Below are 13,002 nucleotides of genomic sequence, written 5' to 3' on the forward strand. Positions count from 1 at the left end.
ATCTCCTCACCTGTCCTTCTCACTCACTGGGCTACGTTGGGACTCAAACAAGCTAAGTAGAAAGATGTTTGGAAAGTAAAAGTGTCACATGACACATATGAGGGAAGGGAGGAGGCAGATATTAACGACAGGTTTAACTTTGTACTTTATTATGGACACACCATGTCCTTGTTAGATGTAAAGTTCCTAGAAGAGTGTCGCTTCTCTTCTTTTGAAGAGGGTGGAGTCCCGCTGCTCTAATGAGTCACCAGCCCAGGGCAGACAATGAGCCTGTCAAAGCGGCTCCTCTCCGTGGACAAGGTTTGGGATCAAACAACATACCCAGGTAGTAATACTTCTGTCAAGGAGCAGCACAGGGGTCCCAGTCAGCTTGGGCGCAGGACGGCTGAGCCAGGAAATTCAATCACAGGGAGTAGTCTCCATCCCCAAAGAATAAACACTTGTCCCCTGCTCCCGGCTGACATTCTATGACTGCACTGACACCTCTGCATCAGTTTAGCCATCACCACATAACAAAACACCCCAAGACTTAGAGGCTTAAAACAACAACAATTTATGAGGTCACGATTTTAGCTGGGCTCAGCTGGGCAGTTCTTCTGCTGGTCTCACCTGGAGTTGCTCATGTGGCTGCAGTCATGTGGACCAGGATGGACCAAGGTGGCCTCACTCACATATACGACGGTTAACTGGGGCTCCAGAAGACCTTCTGGAGAAGAGGTTTCTTACTCAGTAAAGGCAGGTCCCAAGACAGTGAAAGTGGAAGCTTCTGGGTCTCTGGAAGTCTAGGCTCCAGAATTGACACATTGTCACTTCTGACATATTTGCTGGCCAAAGCAAGTCACAGGCAATTCCAGATTCAAAGAGTAGGAAATTAGACTCTCCCTCTTGGTGAAAGAGATGGAAAATATTTTGGTCACAGTGTTCAATCTACCACAAGCTTTATAATCCATCATTCAAAAACTCTCATCAATTAACCAATCCACACTTACGGAACACCTAATATGCACTAGGTGTTGTGCTCAATACCTAAGTATGAAAGAACTCTAAGACCCAGTATTAATTAATAGTAAATAAATAATAATAATAAATTTATTTTCTTTATTTTTAGTTTTGGCTGTGTTGGGTCTTCGTTGCTGCGTGTGGGCTCTCTCTAGTTGCTCGTCTGCAGCAGGTGGGATCTTCCTGGACCAGGGCTCGAACCCGTGTCCCCTGCATTGGCAGGGGGATTCTTAACCACTGAGCTGCCAGGGAAGTCCCCCTTTCATTGTTTTTGACTAGACTCATTTATAGCTCTGCAAGTTGGGAAAACTGGTAGTAATGCAGATAATGTGGGGCCATAGAAATGCAAATGAACGTTGAGATAAAAGGTGAGATGAAATTGGTTTCTGAAGAAAAGAGAAAACAGGGGCTTCCCTGGTGGCGCAGTGGTTGAGAGTCCGCCTGCCGATGCAGGGGACGCGGGTTCGTGCCCCGGTCCGGGAAGATCCCACGTGCCGCGGAGCGGCTGGGCCCGTGAGCCATGGCCGCTGAGCCTGCGCGTCCGGAGCCTGTGCTCCGCGTACCGCAAAAACAAAAACAAAAAGAAGAGAAAACAAATTTGTTAAGGGATTTTAAGTAGCTCACAGATTTCTAAGAGGACCAGTGAGACACGGTCCAAGGCTAAGTATCCAGGGGTAAGGCCCAGTCGGGGCAGCTGTAGAGAAAACACCATTGCTACTCCTGTTCAGCGCTGATAGACGTCCAGGCTGAATGATAGAAGCTCTGTTACTCCAGTCCTTTAATAGCCAGACTCTTCTACTGCCTCGCATGCCGGAAGACCAATTCTTTCCAGAGTGGCCATCTCCTCCCTCTGCTAAATAGTCATTCAAAAAAAATAATAATAAAATAAATTTAAAAATAAAATAAAATTGGCTTCTGCCCAGTAGAAAAGATGATTTCAAATTTTAGTACACATAGAATATTAACCAGTTTTGAACATATTAGCAACTTCATTTCAGCATTCCTGATTGCCTATAAATGTCTGCTCTTCAGATTCTCCTTTCAGTTGGTTTTAACAAATTGCAGGGTTTTCTCTTTAATTAGTGAGTTAAATAAAATCTTTGATATGTGTTCACTTCATGTTTGTGTGAGTCATTATTTTCCCTTTTTGAAAATTATCCTACAACACAGCTTCCTCGACTGTAAAATGGTAATAATCATAGAACTTCCCCATAGGGTTGTTGGGCAGATGAAATTAGATAAATTATATAGCTATATTGGGTTGGCCAAAAAGTTCAATTGAGTTTTTCATGTTACAGAAAAGCCCGAATGAACTTTTTGGCCAACCCAGTATTAGCAAAGTACCAGGCTCATAATAAATGCTTAATAAATATTAGCTAGTTTAATGTTGTTACTATTATTATTATTCAAAAGAGTTATCATTTAGTTGGGAAATCACACAAAACAGCAGCAAAGAGTTTAAGTACATCATTAAGTTCTAAACTGTGTGGCAGAGGTTATTAATCCTGGTGTTCAAAACAGGTTAATGGAGTCTGGAGTCATCCAGGAAGGCTTCCTGGAGGAGCAGTGGTCTAACTGGTCCTTGAAGGATGGGCAAGATTTGGAGAAGGAAAGAGAAGGTGGAGGAGATGGTCCCAGGGAAGGCAAGGCAAGGTCCATGTGGAAAAGAGTATAACTCGACCAGGATCTGTGACAGGTTCATCCCTAGCTCCTTCCGCTGTTGCATTTCCCTTTGGTTTGCCTGTTAGAGAATATTTCACTATTCTTTTCTCCACTGACATACCATAAAGACATTAATCAGCTGAATTATATTCTTATCAATACCTGTCAAGAGCACACAATTAACTACAGATTTGTAAACTCCTCAGGGGCAGGGGTCAGGCCTTTAGCTGTTTCTCAAACTCACTTCAGCATTAAAAAGTTTGAACTGGTAAGTGAGAAGGAAAAGAAGAACTTGAGCCTGCTGCTGTCAAACAAGCCTGTCCTGATGAGCAACCCGACTGCTCTCTTGCCTAAGTCCAGAGTTGGGTTCGAGTTTGAAACACTACATGGCAAATCTCTAGCCAAAGCCCTCACCTGCCCCTCCTTTGATTAACAGTCTCTAACTCAGGAAGTGGAACTATGGCATCTTTGGTGTCAGAGGTTGGATTTGGGCAAGAAAAAGCCCACCCACACTCCTCAAGCAGAAAGAGAACAGGGTGAGGGGGATCGCTTTAGACCCTGAAGCCCTAGGCGTCCCAGTGGTTTTAGCACGATGAGCTCAATCGGCACCAGGTATGACCTGTCAGCCTCTACGTTCTCTCCTGACGGAAGAGTTTTTCAAGTTGAGTATGCTATGAAAGCTACGGAAAATAGTAGTACAGCTATTGGAATCAGATGTAAAGATGGCGTTGTCTCTGGGGTAGAAAAATTAGTCCTGTCTAAACTTTATGAAGAAGGTCCTAACAAACGACTTTTTAATGTGGATCGGCATGTCTGAATGGCACTAGCAGGTTTGTTGGCAGATGCTCGTTCTTTAGCAGACATTGCAAGAGAAGAGGCTTCCAAGTTTAGATCTAACTTTGGATATAACCTTCCACTAAAACATCTTGCAGACAGAGTGGCCGTGTATGTACATGCCTATACACTCTACAGTGCTGTCAGACCCTTTCGCTGCAGTTTCTGGTTAGGGTCATACAGTGTGATGATGGTGCACAGCTCTACGTGATTGACTCATCGGGTGTTTCATGTGGTTATTGGGGCTGTGCCATTGGCAAAGCCAGGCAAGCTGCGAAGACAGAAATTGAAAAGCTTCAGATGAAAGAAATGACCTGCCGTGATGTTGTTAAAGAAGTTGCAAAAATAATTTACATAGTACACGATGAAGTTAAGGATAAAGCTTTTGAACTAGAGCTCAGCTGGGTTGGTGAAATAACTAACGGAAGACATGGAATTGTTCCAAAAGATATAAGGAAAGAGGCAGAGAAATAGGCCAAGGAATCTTTGAAGGAAGAAGACGAATCAGATGATGATAACATGTAACATTTACTTCATTTACTTCTATTTAACTGTTTAGCCCTTTGGACTATTACATACCCACTGACCAACTTTCATTAAATCTTTGTCTTGTAAAAAACAAGAACAGGGTACAAGGCCTTGGAGGAGAGGAAAAACAAATGTGTAAAATACGTCCTGGGGTTTATAATCTAATTAGGAGGATAAAATCAACCAAGTACACAACTAAATAGGAAACCAGGCCAAGAAGTCTTGGGACGATGTCTTGGAGTGGGTAAGGCTTCTCCTATGAGACTGAGAAGGTGCAAGCTATTCTAAGCGAAGAGAATTGTGAGTAACAGTGGGAAAGCCCAGCGTCTGCTCTGGGCAAGGCAGAAGTTGGGGGCGACGTAAAGTTGGAGAAGCCAGCTGAAGGCAGATTATGAAATGCTTTCAGTGCTAGGGAGTAGTGCCTTGGAAAGAAACAGGATGTGTATTAGTCAGAGCTGTCCAGAGGAAATGGAACCAATAGGATACACAGGGATAAATATAGGAGGAGGTTTATGATAGGAATTGGCTCACATGATTATGGAGGTTGAGAAGTCCCATGATTTGCTCCGTACAAGCTGGAGAACCAGGAAAGCTGGTAGTGTAATTCAGTCAGAGTTCAAAGGCCTGAGAACCAGAAGCACAGATGTCTGAGGTCAGGAGAAGATGGATGTCTCAACACAAGCAGAGAGAGCAAATTCATCCTTCCTCTGCCTTTTTATTCCACTCAGGCCTTCAGTGGATTGAATGATGCCCACCAGCATCATTGGTGGAGGTTATCTCTACTCAGCCTACCAATTCAAATGCTAATCTCTTCCAGAGATACCCCCACAGAAACACCAAGAAATGATGTTTTACCAGCTATCTGGTCATCCCTTAGCCCAGTCAAGTTGACACATAAAATTAACCAACACAAGGTTCATCCAGGCAGCTTGTGCTGGGTAGAGTCAGACAATTCCTGAAGCAGTCCAGAGGGGAAAGGACAGTCACAGCTAGGGCAGAAGTGGTGGAGAGAGAGCAGAAGACAAAGATGGGAGAGGTGGGTAACCCGCCCCTCTTACCCTCTGCCTTGCTCACCAAGTTCCAGCCAAAATGGTCTCCTTGTTGGACTTCAAACATGCCAGGCATGCCTCCACACAGTGTCTTTGCCTTTGCAACAGTCTTCCCCGGAAGTATGTAAGTCTCATTCCTTCACTTCTACTCAAGTCCCCTTGACCACCAAATATAAAATAGCACCCTTCCCCCATCATGGCACTCCCTAGTTCTGTTACCTTGCTTTACTTTTCTCCATGGCATTTATCACCATCTGACCTAATATATATTTGTTTATTTTCTGCCCATTCCCAAAGGTGTGCAAGCTCCATGAGGGCAAAGATTTTTTTAGTTCACCGTCGTAGCCTCAGTGCCTAGAATAGGGCACACAGTATGAATACTCAATAAATAACTGCATTGGTTTTAGATGGGTAGGTTAATGTGACATCAACAGTTTGAGACTGTGACATGGAAGACAGTAGTACCTTTAACAGAGATAGGAAAGTTGGGATAGAAAAGTGTTTGTTCAACATGGAACATGTTGAATTTGAGATATATGAGATTCATTGAAAATTCAGGACTAGTCCAGAGCAAACCTGCAGGGAAGTGGAAGGCAGAATCCAAACCTCCAAAGAGTAAAACAAAAGCTGAGAGGAAAACGGTTGAAAGGAGGAGCAGGATGGAGAGTCAGGTACAAAGGGCACAACCATAGATGGTCAAGGGCATAAATGGGAAAGTAAATCACTAGGTCAGAAACCATGAAGAAACATTCAGGTTGAATATGAAATATGTTAGGAAAAGGTGACTGGGGTCAAGGCCATGAGAAAGAACCATTAGGTCTTTTACAGGCTGCATTTATCTGTGCTGGCTACAGGGAGCCAGGTAGGACTCATGGCTTAGCACTCAAGAGCTGCCCTCCACAAGTTAGACCAGGGCGAGAAACCCAGAGTTGGAGGCATCTGTTGAGCTCATCAGGAGCTGTGATACAAAGATCTGGTCTCTGCCCCATCTGAACAGGAGTGACAACAGAAGCTTTGGGAACTGATGAGTCACTAAGGAAGAAAATGCAGAGCTCGAGTTGCAACTAGTGGCCCCAGGGTTAAACTGACCCCCAGGAATGTTTTTCTTGTGTGTGTGTGTGTGTGTGTGTGTGTGTGTGTGTGTGTGTGTGTTTTGCGGTATGTGGACCTCTCACTGTTGTGGCCTCTCCCGTTGCGGAGCACAGGCTCCGGACACACAGGCTCAGCGGCCATGGCTCACGGGCCTAGCCACTCCGCGGCATGCGGGACCCTCCCGGAACGGGGCACGAACCTGCGTCCCCTGCATTGGCAGGCGGACTCTCAACCACTGCGCCACCAGGGAAGCCCACCCAGGAATGTTTTATTTGGGCTACACAAGGTTTTATTTTTCAAGTTAACATCTACTTTTTTATTTAAATTTACTTAATTTATTTATTTGGTTGTGCTGGGTCTTAGTTGCAGCCGGCAGGCTCCATAGTTGTGTCTTGCGGGCTCCTTAGTTGTGGCTCACGGGCTCCTTAGTTGTGGCATGCGAACTCTTAGTTGTGGCATGCATGTGGGATCTAGTTCCCTGACCAGGGATCAAACCCTGGCCCCCTGCATTGGGAATGCAGAGTCTTAACCACTGTGCCATCAGGGAAGTCCCTAATGTCTACATTTTTTTTTGGCTGTGTTGGGTCTTCATTGTTGCGCACAGGCTTTCTCTAGTTGCGGTGAGCGGGGGCTACACTTCACAGCCGTGTGCAGACTTCTCATTGCGATGGCTTCTCTTGTTGCAGAGCATGGGCTCTAGGCACATGGGCTTCAGTAGTTGTGGCTCGTGGGCTCAGTAGTTGTGGCTCACAGGCTCTAGAGCACAGGCTCAGTAGCTGTGGCACACGGGCTTAGTTGCTCCACGGCATGTGGGACTTCCCAGACCAGGGCTCAAACCTGTGTCCCCTGCATTGGCAGGAGGATTTTTAAGCACTACACCACCAGCGAAGCTCCCTAACATCTACTTTTAAATGTTAAGAATTTTCAGCAAAAAATCCTTATTTCTGGTTTATCTTGCAGAAACTGGAAGATCTGGTGACACTGGGCTAACATTCCAGTTGATAATAAGAGTCTGAGCTGAGTTGTGACTGCTGCCTTTAAAGGAAGTGTATAGGGTAGGCTAGGCTATGAAATAGAAGGAGCTTAGAATGAAGATTTGTTTCTTGTTCACTCAAAGTCCAGGGTCAGTTGGGCAACTCTCCGGAGCAGCTTTCCTCCTGGCAATGACTCAGGGATCCAGGCTGCTTACACCTTATGGCTCTAGTTTAACTTACGGTCTCCATGATCAGCAGGGAGCAGCAGCTGTTCAGATCGGGCTGCTCCAGAGCTTTTAACATGCTTCCTACTTGATGGGACACAGCTCCTTCCACTGACTGTCTATCTGCCAGAACTAGTCACATTTCCCCCAGTAGGGAGCTGAGAAATGGGGAGCTTATGGATTTGGGGTGAGCAGTAAATGTCTCTGCCACAGGGAGCAAGTGCTCTGTATGCAGTTTGCCACAATGCCTACCTACCAGGCTGCTTAAATGTTCCCATAGCTGCCTGACTCCTGGAGGCATCTGCATCCAATAGCCTTTGGGGCAAAAAGAGAGGAGGGCTGGTAGAGAACCTTGTGGAAGGTTACCAGAGGCTAGCTCACAACAGAACCCTACACTGGCAGGTGTCTTTCTGCCTTTCCTCTCCTCCCCAAGGTAGCTGGTTATCGAGAGAGAACCCACACCCACACCTAGCCATCCCTTTCCCACTTTCCTGGGCACACCACTGAGGGATGCCTGCTTTTTCTCCAGAGATGAGGATTCAAAATGTTCTTGTGCTCCAGCCATTGCATATTTCAAATTCCTCATAGTCAAGAATATTCTTCTATATTCTATCCACTTTACTTCCCCTTGCATTGCGTTTTTCTGTTTACCCTTGTTCTGCAGAGCTGAGTAGGAACAGAGCTGCAACAAGAACCTGCACTACTAGGCTCTAGAAATTACGAATCCCCATGTAAAACGTTATTCAGGAAGATAATTTATGTGCTGCCCCTTTAAAGTGCTTGCTTTATGTATCTTACTTTTCCCCTCTGGTTTTTAAAATTATTATCATTTGTTCCTCCTTTTCTGCCTTCTTTTGGATTAAATAACTTTTTAAATCCCACATTAATTAATTTATTGGATTTTTAGCTATACTTCTTTGCATTATTTTTTTTCCAATAATATGGGTTTAATTGGGAAGTAAAATTAAATGTCCGGCAAGAGGAATTAATTGGAACAAACTGTTTTTCACAGCTAAGCATAAAATTAAAACATAGCAAACCAGCAGAAGTGAAATAATTGGTTTATAATGAATTATCATTTTTAATCACCGAGAGCCCCCAAACCTACTCATTTTCCTTTTACGGTAAATTTTATTTTTAGATTAATTCTAGTTTTCCTTATTACAAATGCAATACTTACAATTAAGATACAATTAAGTGAAAAAAAGTCATAGGAAAATCACATGCCTCCAGATATTTTAATGTATCCAGATACCACCACTAATAAAACCTTGATGTTTATATTTCCAAATCCTAGTCTATGTTTAAGTTGCTTAAGTAAGTTTTATTGACTTTCATATAAACTATCATAGTTTACACAAGCATCCCATCAACTGTGAAACCCTAAAGGTTTCCAACTAACCCATTCTTTTCTTTCCTTTTTTTTTTAATTGGAGTATAATTGCTTTACAATGGTGTGTTAGTTTCTGCTATATAACAAAGTGAACCAGCCATACATATACATATATCCCCATAGCTCCTCCCTCTTGCGTCTCCCTCCCACCCTCCCTATCCCACCCCTCTAGGTGGACACAAAGCACCGAGCTGATCTCCTTGTGCTATGCGGCTGCTTCCCACTAGCTATCCATTTTACATTTGGTAGTGTATTATTTCTCTGCGGGTTTTTTTTGGCTGCGTTGGGTCTTCGTTGCTGTGCGCGGGCTTTCTCTAGTTGCGGCGAGCAGGGGCTACTCTTTGTTGTGGTGCACGGGCTTCTCATTGCAGTGGCTCCTCTTGTTGCAGAGCACAGGCTCTAGGAGCTCAGGCTTCAGTAGTTGTGGCTCACGGGCTCTAGAGCGCAGGCTCAGTAGTTGTGGTGCATGGGCTTAGTTGCTCCGCGGCATGTGGGATCTTCCCGGACCAGGGCTCAAACCCGTGTTCCCTGTGTTGGCAGGTGGATTCCTAACGACTGTGCCACCAGGGAAGCCCTCTGCATTATTTTTAAAGTTCCCGTTCTAAGGCTTAGAATATCTATCCTTAACCTTTCATAGCCTACTTAGAGTTAATATTGAATCTCTTCAGACAGAAGGACCATCACCCTTTACGCTATAGTTGTAATATACACATTACACCTAAATACATCATAAATCCCACAACACAATGTTCTAAAATTTGCTTTTAACAATCAGATGCATTTTTTAAAAAATAAAAGGGAAAAAAGTCTTCTATATTTATGCAGCAATTTACGATTTCTGAAACTCTCCATTCATTCCTGAAGATCTGAATTTCCTCTGGTGTCATTTCCCCTCAGCTTTCTTCTTCTGGCACTCTAAGAATCTTGTTTCTCTGCTTTCAGGACTCTACAGTTCATGGGAAGCCCATCGCCATTCAAATTATTGTTCCCCTGTATATGATGTCACTTTTTTTCTGAATGCTTTCAAGATTTTCTTGCTATCATTGGTTTTCAGCATTTTGACTATGATAAGCCAATGTAGTTTTCTTTATATTTACACTCTTCAGGGTTTGCTGAGCTTCCCGAATCTTAACCAAATGTGGTTAACCAAATCTACAGTTTGGGGGTATTATTTCTTCAAATATTTACTATCCTATCTCTTTCTCTCTTCTCCTTTCGAGACTTCAGTAACATGTTCTATCTTTTGATATGGTCCACAGGTCCCTGAGGCTCTGTTCACTACCTTTTTTCCAATTTTTTTTCCCTCTCTTCAGATTTGATCATTTCTGTTGATCTACCTTCAAGTATAGAGACTCTTTCCTATCATCTCTCTTCCACTCTTAATCTCATCCATGAAATTTATTTCAAATATTGTATTTTTCAATTTGAAAATTTCCATTTGGTTCTTTTCATATTTTCTATTTCTCTGCTGAAATTTCCTACCTTTTCATTCATTACAAGTATATTTTACTTTAACTCAACAAGCACAGTTATAATAGCTGCATTAAAGTCCTTGTCTGATCATTTCAACATATGGCTCATCTCAAGGTTGCCCTCTGTTGTCTTTTCCCTCCAGAATGGGTCACATGGGCTTCCCTGGTGGCGCAGTGGTTGAGAGTCCGCCTGCCGATGCAGGGGACACGGGTTTGTGCACCGGTCCGGGAAGATCCCACAGGCTGCGGAGCGGCTGGGTCTGTGAGCCATGGCCGCTGAGCCTGCGCGTCCCGAGCCTGTGCTCCGCAACGGGAGAGGCCACAACAGTGAGAGGCCCGCGTACCGCAAAAACAAAAACAAAAACAGAAGGGCTCACGTTTTCCATGTTCTTCACATGTTGAATAATTTTAACTGTATCCTATACATCGTGAAGGTTACGTTTTGAAGACTCTAGATTCTGTTATATCCCTCTGTGGCAAGCAGAATAATGGCCCTCTCAAAGATGACAACATCCAAACTTCTGGAACCTGTGAATATGTTATATTACACAGCAAAAGGGAATTAAGGCTGCAGATGGAATTACAGTTGCAAACTGGATGACCTTAAAATAGGAAGATTATACTGGATTATCCAGGTGGGCCCAATGTATCACAGGGGTCCTTAATAGTGAAAGAGGGTAGCAGAAAGAAAAGCCAGAGTCAAAGTGATCAATACAAGAAGGATTCAACCCAATGTTTCTGGCTTTGAAAATGTAGGAAGGGGACCATGAGTCAAGGAACATGGGCATTTATACAGAAGGTGGAAGAGGCAAGGAAACAGAATCTCCCATAGAGCCTCCAGAAGGAACGCGGTCCTGTCAACACTTTTATTTTTTTTTTGTTTTTTTTTTGTTTTTTTTTTTTTGCGTTATGTGGGCCTCTCACTGTCGTGGCCTCTCTCGTTGCGGAGCACAGGCTCCGGACATGCTGGCTCAGCGGCCATGGCTTATGGGCCTAGCCGCTCTGCGGCATGTGGGATCTTCCTGGACCAGGGCACGAACCCGTGTCCCCTGCATCGGCAGGTGGACTCTCAACCACTGCGCCACCAGGGAAGCCCAACACTTTTATTTTAGCTCAGTGAAACCCATTTCAGACTTCTGACCTAGAATCGTAAAAGAATAAATTTGTGTTTTTCTAAGCCCCTAAATTTCCTACAGCAGGTACAAGGAACTAAGGCATCCTCCAAAAATGTTCATGTTTTCATTTTAGCAAGCAATTAAATTGGTTGGACCCAAACTACAACCTCTCTCACATGAGGTAGACGGCAGCTCAGATCTCAGTTCAATTCTCTCTCTTTTTTTTTTTTTTTTGCTTTCCTCAGCTGAACAGTTCATGCATTCATGCTTTAAAGACCAGCCAGAGACTTGGGCAGAATCAACACTAGAATTCAGGCTCTCTTCTTTACGTATTCCCTCCTGACTTTCTGAGACAGAGACTAAGTAAATTGCATCACCCAAGTGTTCATGCCAAAAAGTTGGGAGAGTTCCCTCTCCTGTGCCCTTCACATCTAATCAATCATGAAGTCCACTTCCAAAATAGATCTGCATCTATCCCTTTCCATCTCTTCATTCATGCCTAAAACACCAACTTCTCTCATCAGGATTACACCAGGGTTGACTTATCCAGTAGGCACAGCAGGCACAATGCCTGGGCCCCACCATACTTTAAGGGGCCCACAAAAACATTTTAGTTTATTTTTAAATTATAAGAAAAAAATAGGAACTTCCCTGGTTGTCCAGTGGTTAAGACTACATGCTCCCAATGTAGGGGGCCTGGGTTCGATCCCTGGTCGGGGAACTAGATCCCACATGCCGCAACTAAAAAAAATTAAAAAAAAAAAGATGCCGCACACAGCAATGAAGATTCCGCATGTTGCAACTAAGACCCGGTGCAGCCAAAAAAATATAATAATAAAAATAAATAAATAAATATTTTTTAAAAAAAGAAATGTTTAGGTCAAAGAAAATGTATAATATTAATATATTGGTCTTTATACCAGGACAATCATAAAATATAATTTTTAATACTGTTTTTTGGAGAAAAGGGCCTATGAAGGCAAAAGTACCTAGAGTCCATGAAAAGTCATTATGAGGTCCTGGCAGCAAAAACCTTTTAACTGGTCTTTCTCTTCCATGAGTGCATGTGTATAATCCACTCTCCATTCACTAAACTGAGTAATCTTGTTGTCCTTGCTTAAAGTATGATTTCTATACAGTAAGGTGCACAACCCTTAAGTGTACAACCTGACGTACATAAATATACACTTATGTAACCACCACCCACATCAAAATACTAAATAATCCTTTTCCAAATTTTATTCAAGTCATGACATTCCCTTGCATAAAATCTTTCCGTGCTTTCCCAATCCACTTGGAATAAAATCCAAACTCCTAAACCTGGTTCACAGAGCCTCACATGATCCAACCCCTACCTATTTCTCAAACCTCATCTTGTACGACGCTCCCCCCTCCCTCACCAAACTCCAGCTACCAGCTTTTAAATTCCTCCACCTGCCAACATGTTCCTGCCCTGGAGCATTTGATCTGGTAGTGCACCCTCTACCTTCTGCTAAAGCTCTTCACAGGTCTGGCTCTTTGTAATTCAGATCTCAGTTTACATGTCACTTCCTCAGAGGACTTCCCTGACCATGCAATCTAAAGTTGCACAAAATCACTTTTATTAAGTCACCTTAATTACCTGCAGAGTGCTTATCATTTCTAATATTTTATTTATTCA

At 43.4% G+C, this 13,002-nt stretch overlaps 1 pseudogene; it reads left to right on the forward strand.

Annotated features, from left to right (window-relative positions):
• Positions 1 to 3,253: 3,253 nt before the first annotated feature.
• Positions 3,254 to 4,247, forward strand: LOC113621300 (proteasome subunit alpha type-3 pseudogene; annotated as a pseudogene).
• The last annotated feature ends 8,755 nt before the right edge of the window (positions 4,248 to 13,002 follow it).

The sequence above is a fragment of the Aethalodelphis obliquidens genome, unplaced genomic scaffold (genome assembly GCF_003676395.1).
Source record: "Aethalodelphis obliquidens isolate GAN/ISIS:26980383/991018 unplaced genomic scaffold, ASM367639v1 scaffold8, whole genome shotgun sequence".
NCBI lineage: Eukaryota > Metazoa > Chordata > Mammalia > Artiodactyla > Delphinidae > Aethalodelphis > Aethalodelphis obliquidens.